This window comes from Macaca nemestrina, chromosome 8 (genome assembly GCF_043159975.1).
Source record: "Macaca nemestrina isolate mMacNem1 chromosome 8, mMacNem.hap1, whole genome shotgun sequence".
Taxonomy (NCBI): Eukaryota; Metazoa; Chordata; class Mammalia; order Primates; family Cercopithecidae; genus Macaca; species Macaca nemestrina.
The window spans coordinates 114,191,691-114,209,205 of NC_092132.1; the positions used below are offsets into that span (position 1 = coordinate 114,191,691).

At 41.1% G+C, this 17,515-nt stretch overlaps 2 long non-coding RNA genes across 2 annotated transcripts in view; both read left to right on the top strand.

Moving 5' to 3' along the window:
* Window positions 1-2,379: 2,379 nt before the first annotated feature.
* The window catches only part of LOC139355861 (uncharacterized), a 169,333-nt gene continuing 154,197 nt past the window's right edge, over window positions 2,380-17,515 (top strand). Inside the window, exon 1 of the long non-coding RNA XR_011607073.1 lies at window positions 2,380-2,662. This is a non-coding gene — a long non-coding RNA (uncharacterized lncRNA). The remainder of the gene's footprint in view (window positions 2,663-17,515) is intronic.
* Window positions 2,691-17,515, top strand: part of LOC105476550 (uncharacterized) — a 61,843-nt gene continuing 47,018 nt past the window's right edge. Inside the window, exon 1 of the long non-coding RNA XR_984125.2 lies at window positions 2,691-2,833. This is a non-coding gene — a long non-coding RNA (uncharacterized lncRNA). The remainder of the gene's footprint in view (window positions 2,834-17,515) is intronic.

The window sequence follows — 17,515 nt, forward strand, 5'->3', positions numbered from 1 at the left end:
CACAAGGTCAGGAGATCGAGACCATGGTGAAACCCCGTCTCTACTAAAAATACAAAAAATTAGCCGGGCACGGTTGTGGGCACCTGTAGTCCCAGCTACTCGGGAGGCTGAGGCAGGAGAATGGCGTGAACCCGGGAGGCGGAGCTTGCAGTGAGCCGAGATCGCGCCACTGCACTCCAGCCTGGGCGACAGAGCGAGACTCCGTCTCAAAAATAAATAAATAAATAAATAAATAAATAAATAAATAAATAAATAGAAGTGTTAGAATTGGAATCTAACAATCACAAAAGACTAAGTACTGTATTATTCCACTTATATGAGATAACTAATGTAGTCAAATATTGTAGGGATAGAAAGAAGACAGGTGGTTTCCAAGGAATGGGAAGTGGGGGAATGGGAATTAGAGTTCAATGGGTACAGAATTTCATGTTTGCAAAATGAGAGAAGTTCTATGGCTGGGTGGTGGTGACGGTTGCATGACAGTGTAAGTGTACTCAATACAACAGAACTGTCTACTTTAAAATGATCAAGGTCGGCCAGGCACAGTGACTCGCGCCTTTAATCCCAGTACTTTGGGAGGACGAGGTGGGAGGATCACCTGAGGTCAGGAGTTTGAGAACAGCCTGACCAACATGGGGAAACCCCATCTCTACTGAAGATATAAAATTCACTGGGCATGGTGGTGCATGCCTGTGATCCCAGCTATTTGGGAGACTGCGGCAGGAGAATTGCTTGAACCTGGAAGGTGGAGGTTGCAGTGAGCCGAGACTGCGCCATTGCACTCCAGCTTGGACAACAAGAGCAAAACTCCGTCTCAAAAAAAAAGATCAAGGTCAACTGTATGTTACATGCATTTTACGACACTTTTCTTTTTTTTTCTTAAGTGAATCCTTTATATCTCACCTTAGACAAGGTCCCCTCCAGGAAGCTATTCTCAAGCTCCTGCTCATCTAGATACTGTGTTCCTATTCATGTTCCTAAGTACCATGTATTTCCTTCATTCTAGCACTTATTACAGTTTATTAAACTTGCCTGTTTGTGTGCTATCTGTTTGTTTGTTTGTCTATATCCCGCAAAAGACTACAAGCTCAGTGAGAACAAGGACTTTGTTGTTCTCAGTGACTGTCCTCTTAGGACAATGCCTCACACACAGCACGCAGGCATTCAGTAATATGGGTTGAATAAATAAATCAGTGTATAAGAATTTTTAGTTTTATGCAAATATCTATGCAGCATTTTCTCACTTGTCCTTTTGAAAACTCTGTGAGGGAGATTGAATAGATCTTAAAGCTCCTATTTCACTCTCTAAGTGAAAATAGTGTGTGTGCTACAGTTTTCTTCTGTGGGCAGTAGTAGACCCTATTGGCACCCCACCTCCATATTCCACAGCCCACCTCCACGTTCACCTGTGACTGTGTAGGCAGTTTCCAGAAGGTTGAGAACTTCTCACCCCAAGCACCTACATTTCTTTTCCCCCTCTTCTGAGGTTTTCTTTGGTACCATTTTCTTCAGGAACTCGCTTTCTACCTGATGGTACGGCCCAAAAGTGCATAGGGAGGGCACTAATGCCCTTGGGAGAAATCCCCAACTAATGGGGATGAGAGTCGCTAGGTTAAATAAAGCAGCCTCCACACCATCTGGTGGGACAATTCAGAGGTGTGCTTCTTCCTTCAGGTTTCCTGGGAGTCTACACTGGGATTGAAACCCAGGGGCCTGCAAAGCTCAACCCACACAGTCATATTCCTCTTCATGGCTTTTCTCCTTCCCTGAATTGTTGCCATCACTGTCTTATTTATGCTTTCAGGGACTGTTTCACAAATAAACTCCCTGCATGCAAGCCTTATCCTGAGGTCTTGTTTTAGAAAATAAACAAACTAACCAATCCGTAGTAAGTAAGAAGGACAGAAGCAAAGAACGGAGTTTCCTCCCCACAGCTGATAAGTGTCCTTGGAGAACACTCTCAGCCATGTGGCTCATCCAGCTCCTCACCAGGTGACCTCTTGAGGCCCCTTTCCTCTCTGAGAGTCCCTCATTCTACTCCAGGGTACACTTGTTCATCTAACGCCATGCTTGACGATGACGGCTCACCCCAACGTGGTCTACCTACAGCTGCACTGTCACTCTCTGGGCACTGGCCTGTGGCAGGCTGGAACTGGCACCGAGCAGGCAATTTCCAACCTCTGTGCCAGTTCTTTTTGTCCTTTGTTTATCAGAATTGGCTGGAATTACTGACTGGAAGCCCTAAAGGGAGGACAGAAGTTGCAAACAACCATAGCTGTCTACACTCCATTAGCTGAGGCAGACAGAGCCAGCAGCACAATACGGCATTAACTTCCAGACATGCACATTTAGTTTCAGACAGTCCACAAGAAGGGTGGGGGTAGCAAGGCAGAAACTGTATCCATGCAGCAAAATGCAAAGGAGCAGCACACCGGATGCCCTTTGTTAACTGTTGCTCAACAGGCTTCTGAAACCAGTTTTCCCAGAGTTGATGAAGTGTTTGTTTATTCAAGGAGTAAGTCTCTAAAATCCAAAGGTCAATTTCATTGACTGATGTCTGTGCCACCTGTACCGCAAAGAGCGACCTTCTAACCTGTGTCCTCCTTTCACCTCTCCCTGGGGACAAGGGCCACCATCTTATGGGCACCACCTGAGCACCAAGGTACTGTTTCTTTCACCCCCAACTACTTTGACCTGCTGCCTGCTCCATCACATGCGCCACCCTACCAGGAAGGACTCACAGGTGCGGAGGAGTGAATGTGTTGTGTTGGCAGTAGGATCAAACTCTAGACACCTCCGTGAATTCTGTCTTATTTATTTTCACATCCCATTCGTAAGTAGAGTGTCTAGCACTTAGCAGATGTTCATTAAATATTTGTTAAATCCTTGGATGCATGCGTGAATGAATTAATGAATGTATGCATAATTCTTCCCAGCTTGAAGGGTTGAGATTTATGCTATAAATATATTCCCTGAGTAATTAGCTCTGTGCATAGCGGGTGCCCAGTAAATATGAATTAATGGATCAATAATGTGCCTGAACGGGGTTTGTGGAGGAACAATCACTAGGAAGAACTGTAGGTGTGCCCCCACTTTGTCATTGGTGGAATTGTGTGACATACCCCCTGACTGATTAGAGTCTCATATAACTGATTCTTGTGATAGTCGGCGCTGCTGAGATTGGTAAGAAATCATTTTAGATGGGCTTTCCATTTCTGCATATGCCCTTTCTTCACATCCTGTTTTGTATTCGTTTTTGTTGTTGTTGTTGATGTTGTTGTTTTTGAGGCATTTAGGCAGGGCTAGACAGTGGGGAAGGATCAGTGCTATAAGTTATTTCCAGATAGATCCCTTAAATGAATAAGAATCTGCCTGCGGTCTTAAGTGTAGGTAACTAGTCCCTAAGGGGAGGTACTAGCTGTATTATCTATAGTACACTGTGGGCATGCCATACGTTCAATAAAGCCGTAACAGAGTAATAGATACAATCATTCATTGTTATCTTTGTCCATTTAAAGCTGTTTCAGAGTGACATATCAAATACCTTAAAATGAAGAAGTTTCCTTTCTTCATTTTAAAATAATATTGTAGATTTGAGGTATTTTGTTCTTTTACTCTCATATCATATTGAATATTTCTGGAATGTATAACATTTTTATAAAAATGTATAAACATATTTATAAAAATAATATATCTTGGGTCAACATTTCTTATATTTAATAATAATGATAGTGATAATAGTAGTGATGATAACAGTGTCTTTTTTTTTTCTCCCCACATTAGGCCACTCCTATTATGATGAGGGCACAGATTTGACTTTACTGGCAGAGATACGTTTTCCAGATTTGTATTTTCTTTTTCTGTCTGTCATGGTTTCGGCAGAACTATAATCCACGAGCTTCTAGAACTCCATACACACCGTCATGACATCTCACACTCATGATCAGGGACTCTCCCTCACTGTCAAGGGAGTATGGCTATGATGCTATGCTGAGGGCATTCACTGGCCTGATTCTGTAGCCCGTTATTCTGAAGCAACAACTGTGCCACAGCTGGAAACAAAGCCTTGCTAGCTTGTGCAGCCACCATAAGGAGTACAGTGAGTGTTATGAAGTACTGATCCAACATATGATGGTGTTTTACTCACAGCTAAAATCTGTGGTTCACAGAGTTGGAAGATGGTAATCGATTTGGTGCTTTGCTAGGTTACACACCTGCTTGCCATCTGTTGCCAGTTCTTCTCACGTCTTGGAGAGCTGAGAATTTTAATACTAATTTACTGGGGAACTTGGGGTTTCCTATTCTATTAGATGAATAGGTCAAAAAAGATGTTATGATTTTAACTATGGGAGAAGTTGGATTATTCGTATACATTAGAGCAGGAGATATATGAATAAAACCTAACTTATTCCTTTATGGTTTCTTTGTAAAACTAGGCATGGTAGTAAATGTTAATGGAAGTCCTTAGTAGAAAAACTGCTAAGGTCTCAGATCTGTGAGGATGGCAAAGGTTTTTGTCACCATATTAAGAATCCTTTGACAAACTGGTTGTTGGAAGATGTCAAGAGAAACAGAGCACGTGGGAAGGAAGGCAGAAAAAAGATTAGTGGGCCGGGCGCCGCGATTCATGCCTGTAATCCCAGCTCTTTGGGAGGCCGAGGAGGGTGGGTCGCGAGGTCAGGAGTTCAAGACCAGCCTGAACAACATGGTGAAACCCCATTTCTACTAAAAATACAGAAATTATCCAGGTGTGGTGGCGGATGCCTGTAATCCCAGCTACTTGGTAGGCTGAGGCAGGAGAATTGTTTGAAAGCCCATGGGGCAGAGGTTGCAGTGAGCTGGGATCATACCACTGCACGGCAGCCTGTGCAACAGAGTGAGACTCTGTCTCAAAAAAACAAAAAACAAAAAAAAAGAAAGATAAGAGAAAAAAAAAGGTGATGGTCTTGTGATCAGTTATAGAAATTAGATCTATAGTATCACTCTGTAGTGATGAGGCCCCCTCACCATGCTCCTCTCAACAAGGACAGCATCAGCAGCGGTCTACTATTGATACTAAACTACCATCCCAGTAATAAAGAGTAACACCACCCCTCTTGGATCTCAGCCAAGGCCTGATAGGGATCTTGGACTTCTAGCCCACCTGGCAGGAATGAGGAGATACTGCTCTTCTCTTGCTGACATGGTGTCAAGGAAGTCCTGCTACACTAGAAGCTTTAAATGAAATCTGGAATATCTTACTATGATATTCAAAAGGTCCAAGTTTCAATCTCAATTTACTTGTCATATGAGAACCAAAAAAACCCACAATTTGAATACTGAACGGTAATCAACAGACACAAACAAGAAGATGACAAATATACTAGAATTATCTGACAAAGATTTTAAAGCAGTCTTCATAAAAAGGATGCTTTAGGCCGGGCATGGTGGCTCACGCCTATAATCCCAGCACTTTGGGAGGCCGAGGCAGACGGATCACAAGGTCAGGAGATTGAGACCATCCTCGCTAACACGGGGAAACCTCGTCTCTATTAAAAATACAAAAAATTAGCCGGGCGTGGTGGTGGGCACCTGTAGTCCCCGCTACTCGGGAGGCTGAGGCAGGAGAATGGTGTGAACCTGGGAGGCAGAGCTTGTAGTGAACAGAGATGGTGCCACTACATTCCAGCCTGGGTGACAGAGTAAGACTCTGTCAAAAAAAAAAAAAAAAAAAAAAAAGATGCTTTAACATAAAGTATAAACACACTTGAAACAAATAAAATTAAAAAGTGTCAATAAAGAAATAGAAAATGTAAAGAAGAACCAATTAGAAAGTTTAAACTTGAAAAATAGAAAAGAACACTAAAAGAACCAAATAAAAGAACTCAATTGATAGCCTCATTAGCAGGAAAGAGAAAAGACTAAGTGGAATTGACGACAGGATAATAGAAATTTCCCCATTTCAATAAAACAGAGAGGAAATAGACTGAAAAAAAAATAAAGAAACAGAACTTTAGAGATCTGTGAGATGTTTTAAAAAAATTTAATATTTGTATTATTAGCGTTATGGACAGAGAGGAGAAAAAGTTTGAGGCAGAGAAGGTACTCAAAGAAATAATGGCTGAAAATGTTCCAAATTTGTGCAAAGACAAAAATTTACACATTCAATAAACTGAGCCATCCCCAACCAGGATACAAAAGTCCACATCAAGGCAAATCATAATCAAAATCCTGAAAGTTAAAGACAGAGAAAATTATTGTACACAGCAAAAATTGACATTTACACGTAAGAGAAAAACAGTTTTAAAGATGGCAGCTTTATGGCCAGGCGCAGTGGCTCACACCTGTAATCCCGGTACTTTTCGAGGCCAAAGAAGGCAGATCACTTGAGGTCAGGAGTTCGAGACCCGCCTGGCCAGTATGGTGAAACCCCTTCTCCACAAAAAATACAAAAATCAGCCAGGCATGGTGGTGGGCGCCTGTAATCTCACCTACTCAGGAAGCTGAGGCACAAGAATTTCTTGAACACGGGAGGCAGAAGTCGCCATGAGCTGGGATCATGCCAATGCACTCCAACCTGGGCAACAGAGCAAGACTTTGTCTCAAAAAGAAAAAGATAAAAAATAAATAAAGACAGCAGATTTATTAATAGAATCTACAAAGGCCAGAAGGAAGTGGCACACCATTTTTCAAATGCTGAAAAAAAGGAAACATCAAACATTCTTCAGAAATGGAAAGGAAATTAAGACCTTCTGAGATGAAGGAAAGCTAAGAAAATTTATCAGCAGCTGACTGACACTACAAGAATGGCTAATGAAAATTTATTAAACAAAAGAGAAAAGATAAAATTAGATCTTGGAACATCAGTGTGTTAGGCCATTCTTGTATTGCTATAAAGAAATGCCTAAGACTGGCTAATTTATTAGAAAAATGTTTAATTAGCTCACAGTTCTGCAGGTTTCACAGGAATCATAGTGGCCAGGGTCTGCTTTGGGGGAGGCCTCAGGGAGCTTTTACTCATGGCAGAAGGTAAAGCAGAGCCGGCACTTCACAAGGCAAAAGCTGGAGCAAGGGAGTGCAGAGTGGGAGGTGCCACACACTTTTAAATGTCCAGATTTCCTTTGAACTCAGAGTGAGTGCCCACTTATCACTAAGGGGATGGCCCAAGTCACTCAAGAGGGATCTTCTCCCATGATCTAATCACCTCCCACCACGCCACACCCCCAATACTGGGGATTACAATTCAACATGAGATTTGGATGGGGACAAATATACAAACTGCATCAACCAGGAAGAGAGAAAGAGCCTTGAAAAATGTATATTGAGGTATGCAGCAAAATGTAAGTAAATACAAGAGACTTTCCAACTACTCTTGAGTTTTCCAAATTGTGTGTGACATTTGTAACAAAAATGTTAACACTGTCAGATGTGGTTCTCAAAATATGTAGAAGAAATAGTTTAAAAATTATATTGTAAATGCAGGAAGTTTAAGGCATGTAAAATAAGGTAAGGTTTCCACACTTCACTTGAACTGATAGAATATGTGTGCCAGTAGTCCGTGCAAAGCTGCATATATAGAATATGGCACTAAGAGAAACCAATGAAAATATTATAGAACGATGTACACTTACAAACACTATGTATAAATAAAAATGTTCACATAACCCACAGAGAGACAGAAAAATAAAATGGAGAAGAAGGCCAGGTGCTGTGGTATATGCCTGAATACCAGCATTTTTGGAGGCTAAGGTGGCAGATGGCTTGAGCCCAGGAGTTTGAGACCAGTTTGGGCAACGTGGTGAAACCGTATCTCTACAAAAATCATAAAAATTAGTTAGGTGTGGTGACATGTGCCCATAGTCCCAGCCCAGCTACTTGGGAGGCTGAGGTGGGAGGATCACTTGAGCCCTGGAAGTTGAGGCTGTGGTGAGCTGTGATAGTGCCACTGCATTTCAGTCTGGATGACAGAGTAAGACGCTGTCTCAAAACAACAACAACAACAACAAAACCCAAACAAACAGAAACAGAGAAAAAAAAGAGAGGAAACAAAAATTAAATACAGACATTAACCCCAACCTATCAATAATTACGTTGAACCTAAATGTTCTAAATATAAAAATTAAAAAAACAGAAATGAACAAAGTTGATTAGAAGACCAAACATGAGGCTTGGCGCAGTGGCTCATGCCTTGTAATCCCAGCACTTTGGGAGACTGAACAGGTGGATTGCTTAGAATTCAGAAATTCAAGACCAGACTGACCAACACGGTGAGACCCCATCTCTAAATGTGTAAAAATTAGCCGGGCATGGTGGAGCATGCCTATAATTCTGGCTACTTGAGAGACTGAGGCAAGAGAATCATTTGAACCCAGGAGGCGGAAGTTGCAGTGAGCTGAGATGACGACATTGCACTCCAGCCTGGTCAACAAGAGCGAAACTCCATCTCAAAAAAAGAGAAAAGCAAACATGACCTAACTATATCGTCTCTTCAAGAAACACACTTCAAATATAACAATATAAATAGGCTAAAAGTGAAAGGATACAAAAGATGCACCATGAAAATATTAATCAAACTAGGATTCGCTATATAGAATCAGATATTTGTTGTTTTTTTTCTATAGGTTATTGGGGAACAAGTGGTATTTGGTTACATGAATAAGTTCTTTAGTGGTGATTTGTGAGATTTTGGCGCACCCATCACCTGAGCAGTATACACTGCACCGTATTTGTGGACTTTTTTCCGCCTCCTTGCTCCTACTCTTGACCTAAGTCCCCAAAGTCCGTAGTATCATTCTTATGTCTTTGTGTTCTCATAGCTTAGATCCCACATCAGTGAGAACATACGATGTTTGTTTTTCCATTTCTGAGTAACTTCACTTAGAATAATAGTCTCCAGTCTCACCCAGATCACTGCAAATGCTGTTAATTCATTCCTTTTCATGGCTGCATAGTATTCCATCAGATATATGTATACTACAGTTTCTTTATCCACTCATTGATTGATGGGTGCTTGGGTTATTTCCATGATTTTCCAATTGTGAATTGTATCTTTTTCAAATAATGACTTCTTTTCCTCTGGGTGGATACCCAGTAGTGGGATTGCTGGATCAAATGGTAGTTCAACTTTCAGTTCTTTAAGGAATCTCCACATTGTTTTCCATAGTGGCTATACTAGTTTGCATTCCTACCAGCAGTGTAGACATGTTCTCTGTTCACCACATGCACACCAACATCTACTGTTATTTTACTTTTTTATTATGGCCATTCTTGCAGGAGTAAGGTGGTGTTGAATCATGGTTTTGATTTGCATTTTGCTGATAATTAATGATGTTGAGCATTTTTTCATGTTTGTTGACCATTTGTATATCTTCTTTTGAAAATTGTTCATGTCCTTAGTCCACTTATTGATGGGATTGTTTTTTTCTTACTGATTTGATTGAGTACCTGGTAGATTCTGGATATTAGTCCTTTGTCAGATGCACAGATTGTGAAGATTTTCTCCCACTCTGTGGGGCTGTCTGTTTACTCTGCTGACTGCTCCTTTTGCTATGCAAAAGCTCTTTAGTTTAATTAGGTCCCAGCTATTTATCTTTGTTTTTGTTGCATTTTCTTCTGGCTTCTTGGCCATGAAATCCTTGCCTAAGCCAATGTTTTTCCAATGTTATCTTCTAGAATTTTTATAGTTTCAGGTCTTAGGTTGAAGTCCTTAATCCATCTTGAGTTGATTTTTGTGTAAGGTGAGAGATGAGAATCCAGTTTCATTCCCATACATGTGGTTAGCCAATTATTTCAGCAGCATTTATTGAAATGGTGTCCTTTCCCCACTTTATGTTTTTGTTTGCTTTGTCAAAGATTAGTTGGCTATAAGTATTTAGGTTTATTTCTGAGTTCTCTATTCTGTTCCATTGGTCTATGTGTCTATTTTTATAATAGTACCATGCTGTTTTGGTGACTATAGCTTTATAGTATAGTATACTATAGTGTGATGCTTCTAGATTTGTTCTTTTTGCTTAGTCTTGCTTTGGCTATGCAGGCTCTTTTATGGTTTCATATGAATTTTAGAATTGTTTTCTCTAATTCTGTGAAGAATGATGGTAGTATGTATTTTGATGGGGATTGCATTGAATTTGTAGATTACTTCTGGCAGTATAATCATTTGCACAATGTTGATTCTACTCATCCGTGAGAATTGCTTGAACCCAGGAGGCAGAGTTTGCAGTGAGCCAAGATCATGCCATTGCACTCCAGCCTGGGAGATAAGAATGAAACGCCATCTTAGACTTTTTTTTTTTTTTTTTTTAAGAGCTGGTGTCTCTCTCTGCCACCCAGGCTGGAGTGCAGTGGCATAATCTCTGCTCACTGCAACCTCTGCCTCCTGGGCTCAAGTAATTCTCCTGCCTCAGTCACCCAAGTAGTTGGGATTACAGGTGCCCACCACCATGTCCGGCTAATTTTTGTATTTTTAGTAGAGACAGGGTTTCACCATATTGGCTAGGCTGGTCTTGAACTTCTGACCTCAGGTGCCTGCCTCGGCCCCCAAGTGTTGGGATTACAGGTGTAAGCCACTGTGCCCGGCTGAAATGGAACCATTTCTTGAAAAGCATAAACTACCACAACTCACTTAATATTAAAAAGATAGCTGAATATTCTTATAACTATTTAGGAAATTGAATTGTTATCTAGGGGCCAAGGGGAATCTTTCCTCTCTTCTCTAAAGATTTACTAGAAATGAACCTATAATAAGGAAGATTAATAGAAAAAGGCATACAAATATATTTAATGTACATAAGCACTGCAGAATTTCAGAATAATTATCCAATAACCCAATGAGGTACAGATACTTATATATCCATCTTGACAGGGGAAGGAGACATGGGAGAAATGTGGCCATCTTGAGAGGTTAGTAGATTATATTTTCAGGGGGAATAAATAGGCCCAATGTTCAGACAGTGGTTAGTAAACAATTCTCTTTGAAAACTGAATGGGACTTAAGAACAGATGATAATGTGTGACCAAGTTGATCGGAGCTCCAAGTATGGTGTTTAATTTTCAGCTTCTTTCTCTGTAATTTGAGTTTTCATCTTCTCTGGTTAAGAAAATTTCAGGAAATGGACTCAAGGCAGTTTATTTCTCTCTGGCAGGCCCAGTTCCTAGGAAGATAAGGGAACTTTAAAGAACAGCCTCATCCTGTGCTTGCAGGAAGACAGAGGATTGAAAGATAGGAGGTCGGGGGAAAGGTCACCAAAACCTTGAGGCTTTTCCCACAGTTCATCATGTCCAGCTGCCATATTTTGGGGTGCTATTTTCTGAGCCCTAAAAGTTATACAAAAAAAGAAAAACCTCCCAAATAGAAATCCCTAGGCTCAGATGGTATTACTAAAATGTTCTACCAAATATTTACAGAATAATTAACCCAAATTCTATACAACCTGTTCCAGAAAATAGAAGAGAAAACATTACTCAATTACTTAATTATTTTATAAACCTTATATTAATCTGAAACCAAAAGCAGACAAGACAGTACCAAAAAAGAGAACAAATACAAAGCCCCAAAACTACAGACCAATATCCTTTATAGATATAGATGCAAAAATCCTTAACAAAATATTAACAAAAAGAAATTATCAATATATAGAAAGAATTATATACCTTGACCACACAGTGAGGCAAGGTTGGTTCAATATTTGAAAATCTATGTAATTCACCATATTAATAGGTGAAAGACGAAAAATTACAAAGCTATGTAATTTGTTGCACAGGAAGATTTGACAAAATTCAACACCTGTTCATGATTACAGCTCTCAGAAAGGCAGGAATAATAGGAAAATTCTCGACTTTATAAAAAATATTGACAAAACCTATATCAAACATTATATCTAATGGTGAAAGGTTGTGATGGTTAAATTCATGCATCAACTTGACTGGCCAGGAGGTGCCTGGATTTAACCTTATTTCTGGGTATGCCCATGTGGGTGTTTCGGGGCGAGGTTAGCATTTGAATTGGTAGATTTCATAAAGTAGATTGGTCTTCCCTGATGTGGGTGGACGTCATTCAGTCCACTGAGGTCTTGAATGAAGCAAAAGGTAGAGAATGGCAGAATTCACCCCTTTTGCTTCTTACCTGCCTGTGACTTTTCCTAGCGGCTTTATCTGTAATAGCCCAAAACTGGGAACAGGTAACATGCCCCACAATAGCTGGGCTATTAAACAAATTGTGCTACATCAAGATCATGGAATATACTCAGCAATCAAAACAAATTTACTATCAATACTTCAATAGCTTTGATGAATCTCAAGGGCATTATGCTGCGTAACAAAAGCCAATCTCCAAATGTCACATACCAGGTGATTCTATTTGGTTGGTTGTCAGAGTCAGAGAGCCACTTAGCTAGGTCAAACACTGGGATCAGAGTTGGGAAATACTTTATTTCTTTGATGTTAGATTGCTTTAGGACGTGGGCTTTGCATGGATATTCAAAATCAAATCTTCAAAAATTTCAAATCTTCAAAATCTTCCATGTAGTTATTCATGGACTTTCTTTGTAGTCTTGTCTTGTTCCTCCTTCAGTGTGAGTCAAATATTGAACAATGCAGGTGCTTCTGTCTGTCTTTTCTGCTTTCATCTGGTTGACCCTGTATCCCAAGAGGACTGGGTCATGCAGTTCAAAACATGGCCCATTCAGCAGCGAGACTATAGATAGAGCAGATTTTCTTAGAAAGGAATGTGAGCAGGGCAGGAAATGATCGATGTGGCCTTGCTTTAAAAATGCTAAGAAGGCTTCCAAGCCCTATGACCCATCACACTGCTTGAAATATCATCTGTATTCCTGTCAGTTAACATGTCTTCAGTTTCAAAATGCAGAGAAAAAGCTGAAGTACTAAAAAGGATATACTCCTTCGGTGAAGGTATTTTCTTTTCAAGAGCTACTTTCTATTGTGAATGGGTATTCGATCTCAGCTGTGTATGTAGGTAGAGTTGCTGTGTGCTTTCAGACCAAGTGGGGACCAGCAAAGAAAACCAGGAGTTTGGCTGGGCACGTGTGGCTCATGCCTGTAATCTCAGCACTTTGGGAGGCTGAGGCACGTGGATCGCCTGAGGTCAGGAGTTCGAGACCAGCCTGGCCAACATAGTTAAACCCCATCTCTACTAAAAATACAAAAAATTAACTGGACATGGTGGCAAGTGCCTATAATCCCAGCTACACAGGAGGCTGAGGCAGAAGAAACACTTGAACCCAGAAGGCAGAAGTTGCAGTGAGCCGAGATCACGCCATTGCAGTCTAGCCTAGGCGACAAGAACGAAACTCTGTCTCAAAAAAAGAAAGAAAACCAGGAGTTGGATGTGACAGAATGAAAATAGGGTGGTGGGCTTCAATGGCCTGGAATAACTGGAAAATCAGAAGCAGGGCTTTCAAACATATTTGCTTTTTGCTTTGTTTTGTGAGATTTTGTTGTTGTTGTTGGTTTGTTTGATTTTGTTTCTGAGATGGGGTTTCACTCTGTCACCCAGGCTGGAATGCAATGGTGCCATCATAGCTCACATCAGTCTCCTCCTCCTGGGCTGAAGTAATCCTCCTGCCTCAGTCTCCCATGTAGTTGGGACTACAGACATGTGCCACCACATCTGCTAATTTTTGCATTTCTTGGTAGAGATAGGGTTTCACTATGTTGCCCAGGCTGTCTCAAACTCCTGGGCTCAGGAGATCCTCCCACCTCAGCCTTCCAAAGTGCTGGGATTATAGGCGGGACCCACTGTGCCCGGCCTCTCTAACATATTTATAAAGCAAAAGCAGAACCAGAGGGATGAGCAACATGAGAAAACTACTTAAAACTAGGGGGAATATAAAACCTCATCCAGGAATCTATGAGCATGGAAGTCTGTAAATAACTTTGAGGTCACATCTGGCAGAGTTAAATAAGGACGATGCAAGAGAGGTACATACCGAAGGCAAATCATTGTGGATAGTGGTTCATTGTGTCTAGGTTATTCTTTAAAAAAAAATATATATATATATACACACATATATATATATGTGTGTGTGTGTATATATATATATATATATATATATATATATATAAAATTTAATCTATTGGTTTAGGCAGCTGAAATGCCCAGTTGAATAGAGCTGGCTTCAATCACATGTTCTTTCTATAATCAATTTCAAATCTACATTTTCCTGAACCTCTTTCAGCACCCAGATATGCAAAATCAGAGAAGAGTATAATGGCCTTGTTCAGGTCACACGCTGGCCCCGCTCAAGTCACACGCTAGCGCTGCAAAGCTCACTGTGGCATGGGTGTTCAAAGGTGATAAGGTAAGATGTCCACATCTGAGAGCAGGAGAATCGGAACTGGTCTCACTGGTCATACGTAAAATGGAACAAAGCCATTCTCACATTGATTTTAGCGTGCAGACAGGAATGGAGGTTGCTTTCGCAGATGAGACAGACCCCGGCAGGTGGACAGTTGGAAGTTGAGTGTAAACACACGAGAATGTTTGAGAGAAGTGATAAAAGGAAACACAAGGTGGGGAGTGCTATAGACAACCCCATTTCAGCATGTTGTCATAAAAGCTGTGTGCAGGGAGGCCCCACCAGGAACAATTTTGACATACAGAGAGCAAATAAGGATAGTTACACCAAAGGTCAGAGCAGGAAATACAGACCACGCTGCTCTTCTGTTCCTCTGTGCCTTGGACAGTAAATCAAGCCCTTCTCCCTCTTTAGACAAAAGAACAATCCAGATGTATCAATAGAAAGTTTCATTAGGGTCTCAGACATGGGCTCTGAAGAAGCATAAAATCAAATCCTTTTCTTCCTTCTCTACCCAGGGAGGTCCTGTTGAAAGCCAGGCAGGATCTTTCCAGTTCCATACCTGTGGAATTTCTTTACCACTGCTATAATAAAGGTTTATGAGAAGTCCTGTCTCCAGGCTAATCTAAGAGATAACAGGACAGATTGCAAATGCCCTTTGCGGTACCCACCTCTAGTCTTTGAGGAGCCCTAGAGGTGACAGCCTGGGCAGGGAAGGAGGAGAGGGTGGTACATTCATAGTGATTTTTCTTGAGAAGGAGAAGGAAAAGGGACATAAGCTTTGTTTTTCCATTCTCCTTTCTCTCTGTGAGGGAATTTCTTGCAGGTGCTGTGGCCATTGCCCCCTGGCTTTTAAATTAAAGACGTCTGAGTGAATGAAACTGTTTATAAAATATGAATTAAAGATCAGAGTTTAGTGGTTTGACTCACTGGCAATGGGAGGGTGATTCACCATAGAAAAGTCTCTGTCCAAAGCCGTTAGTGTAGAGTTGGCAGTTAGGGACATCAGTTTAGGATCCTGTGTCTCTGGGTTCTTGCTCCCAGAGCCACACAGAAACTCAGAGATGAAATATGGGGACAGGAGAAAGAAACCATGACATGGGGTTGTAGAACCAAGTTCTCTATGAAGCCACTTGGAAGGACTGAGAAAGGCTGACATGCAACATACTCCCTCTCTTTTCCCACCAGATATGCGTCCAGTTTTTGAAGCTACTTCTCCTTTGAAAATTATGTCTGAAAGAATAGAGAACATTGCATCTGGAACCAAAAAATCCAAGTAGACTTCTAGTCCACCACTTACTGTGCACCTGAGCTTGGGCAGGTCCCCTACGTTCCTTGAGCTGCCCTTTCTCCACCAGCCAAACTGACATAGTAACACCCATGTTACCAGGCTGGGGTAAAAATGATAAAACAATGATATGCGAACACGTTTCATTCATTATCTACCCTTGCTCTTATTATTATATACTCTGAACACCTTTAAGCCATTCCTGATGCTTGTGATCTAGGTCTCAGTGTCCAAAACTTTTCTTGATATAAATATAATAACATTTTGCTAGTATCAAAATGTGTTGATGGAAAGACCTACAAAGTCATTTGGCCCAGGATGCAGATTCTTTAGAGCTAAGTAGACTCCTGTTTCCTGATAAAGCGGTTCTTTTCCCCACACTAGAAGTTTTAACTGTGTTTACACTCTTATGCTCTGCCTCGAAGGGACAATCTCCACGCACCCGCTCAGCTTATTCATTCCTCCCGTTGTTCCAAGAATACTTAGTAAGTGTGGCCTGTGTGAGATATAGGAGATTTCAAGGCGACTTCGCGGAACTTACAGTTAAGTGGAGGAAGCAGTTATATAAACAGATTATTATAATTCTGTAAACTAAATACAGCGACAGAGGCCAGCCCAAGGGTTAGGCAACACATAGGCTGGGGTGGCCGGGGGTGGCAGTGGAGAGGGTTTCCCAGAGCTGACGGCTGAGTTGAGTCTTCCGGGATTTGGAGGAGCTCACCAAGAAACAACAGAAGAAAGAGTGCCGAGGGCATTTCGGACTCTCCCCATATGTAATGGGTTGATTTAGTTAATTATTATAAATTGTAAGAAATTATAGCTCACTCGAGATCAGGAGTTTGAGACCAGCCTGGACAACATGGTGAAACCCCGTCTCTAATAAAAATACAACAATTAGCCGGGTGTGTGGTGGCGGGCGCCTGTAGTCCCAGTTACTTGAGAGGCTGAAGCAGGAGAATCGCTAGAACCCAGGACGCAGAGGTTGCAGTGAGCCAACATGACACCACTGCACTCCAGCCTGGGCAACAGAGCGAGACTCGGTCTCAAAAAAAAAAGAAGAAAGAAATCATTATAACATGATTACAAATAACAATTGCCACTTCAAATATTCTGTGATATTGTTTGGAAAAGGCAGAAGATCATCTAAAATGAGGGCTTGTTCAGTGGAGCTGGTGGTCGTGGGATGAAGGTTTCAAGTAAGAGAGGCATGTTTCTTGTGTAAATTTCTGTTAAAACATGATTAATTGTTCTATTTTTATCATTCTATTTGTCCTGAACACTCTCCGTGTTTCAAAGAAAAAGGCATCGTTAACCCTAAATGGCAGTGAACTGACTAGGACTTAGAAGCGCCGCCGGTTGATGTTACAAATAGAATAAGCCCCCTGTGCACTCACACAAGAACGTCCCTTGCACACTCTTTAGTGAAGCAACAAATGTTAGAAAAGGGACAGTCATTAGAGCTTGTCCAGTTGAGCACACTCATTTCACAGATGAAAAGACTGAGGCTCACTGAGGTGGGGCAGCGTGCCTAAGATGGATAGGCAGGGAGGAGTAATACAGTCATTTAACCATACAATTTGTATTTATTTGCAGAAGAATCCAGATTTGTATTAAGCATTTTCCAGCTCTATTCTCACTCGGTTTTGAAGGGGATATTGTATCCATTAATTTTAGCATCACTTCATAAATACACCAAACTACTTTCGATTTAGGTCCCAGGATCATTCTTCCTTATGATAAGATCATAGTGATTCAGCAGTGGAGGCAGGATGTTTCCATTTTGAGAAAGTCATTCATCTTCTCTCCTGTATCATCTGACCCAAGCTGTCTTGAATTTTTACTATGCCCTTCATTTACTGGCAGTTTCTCGAAATTCCAATTTGTTCTCTGTGTCTGAAATATAATATTGAAATGTAATGGTGCAAGAGAATGATCA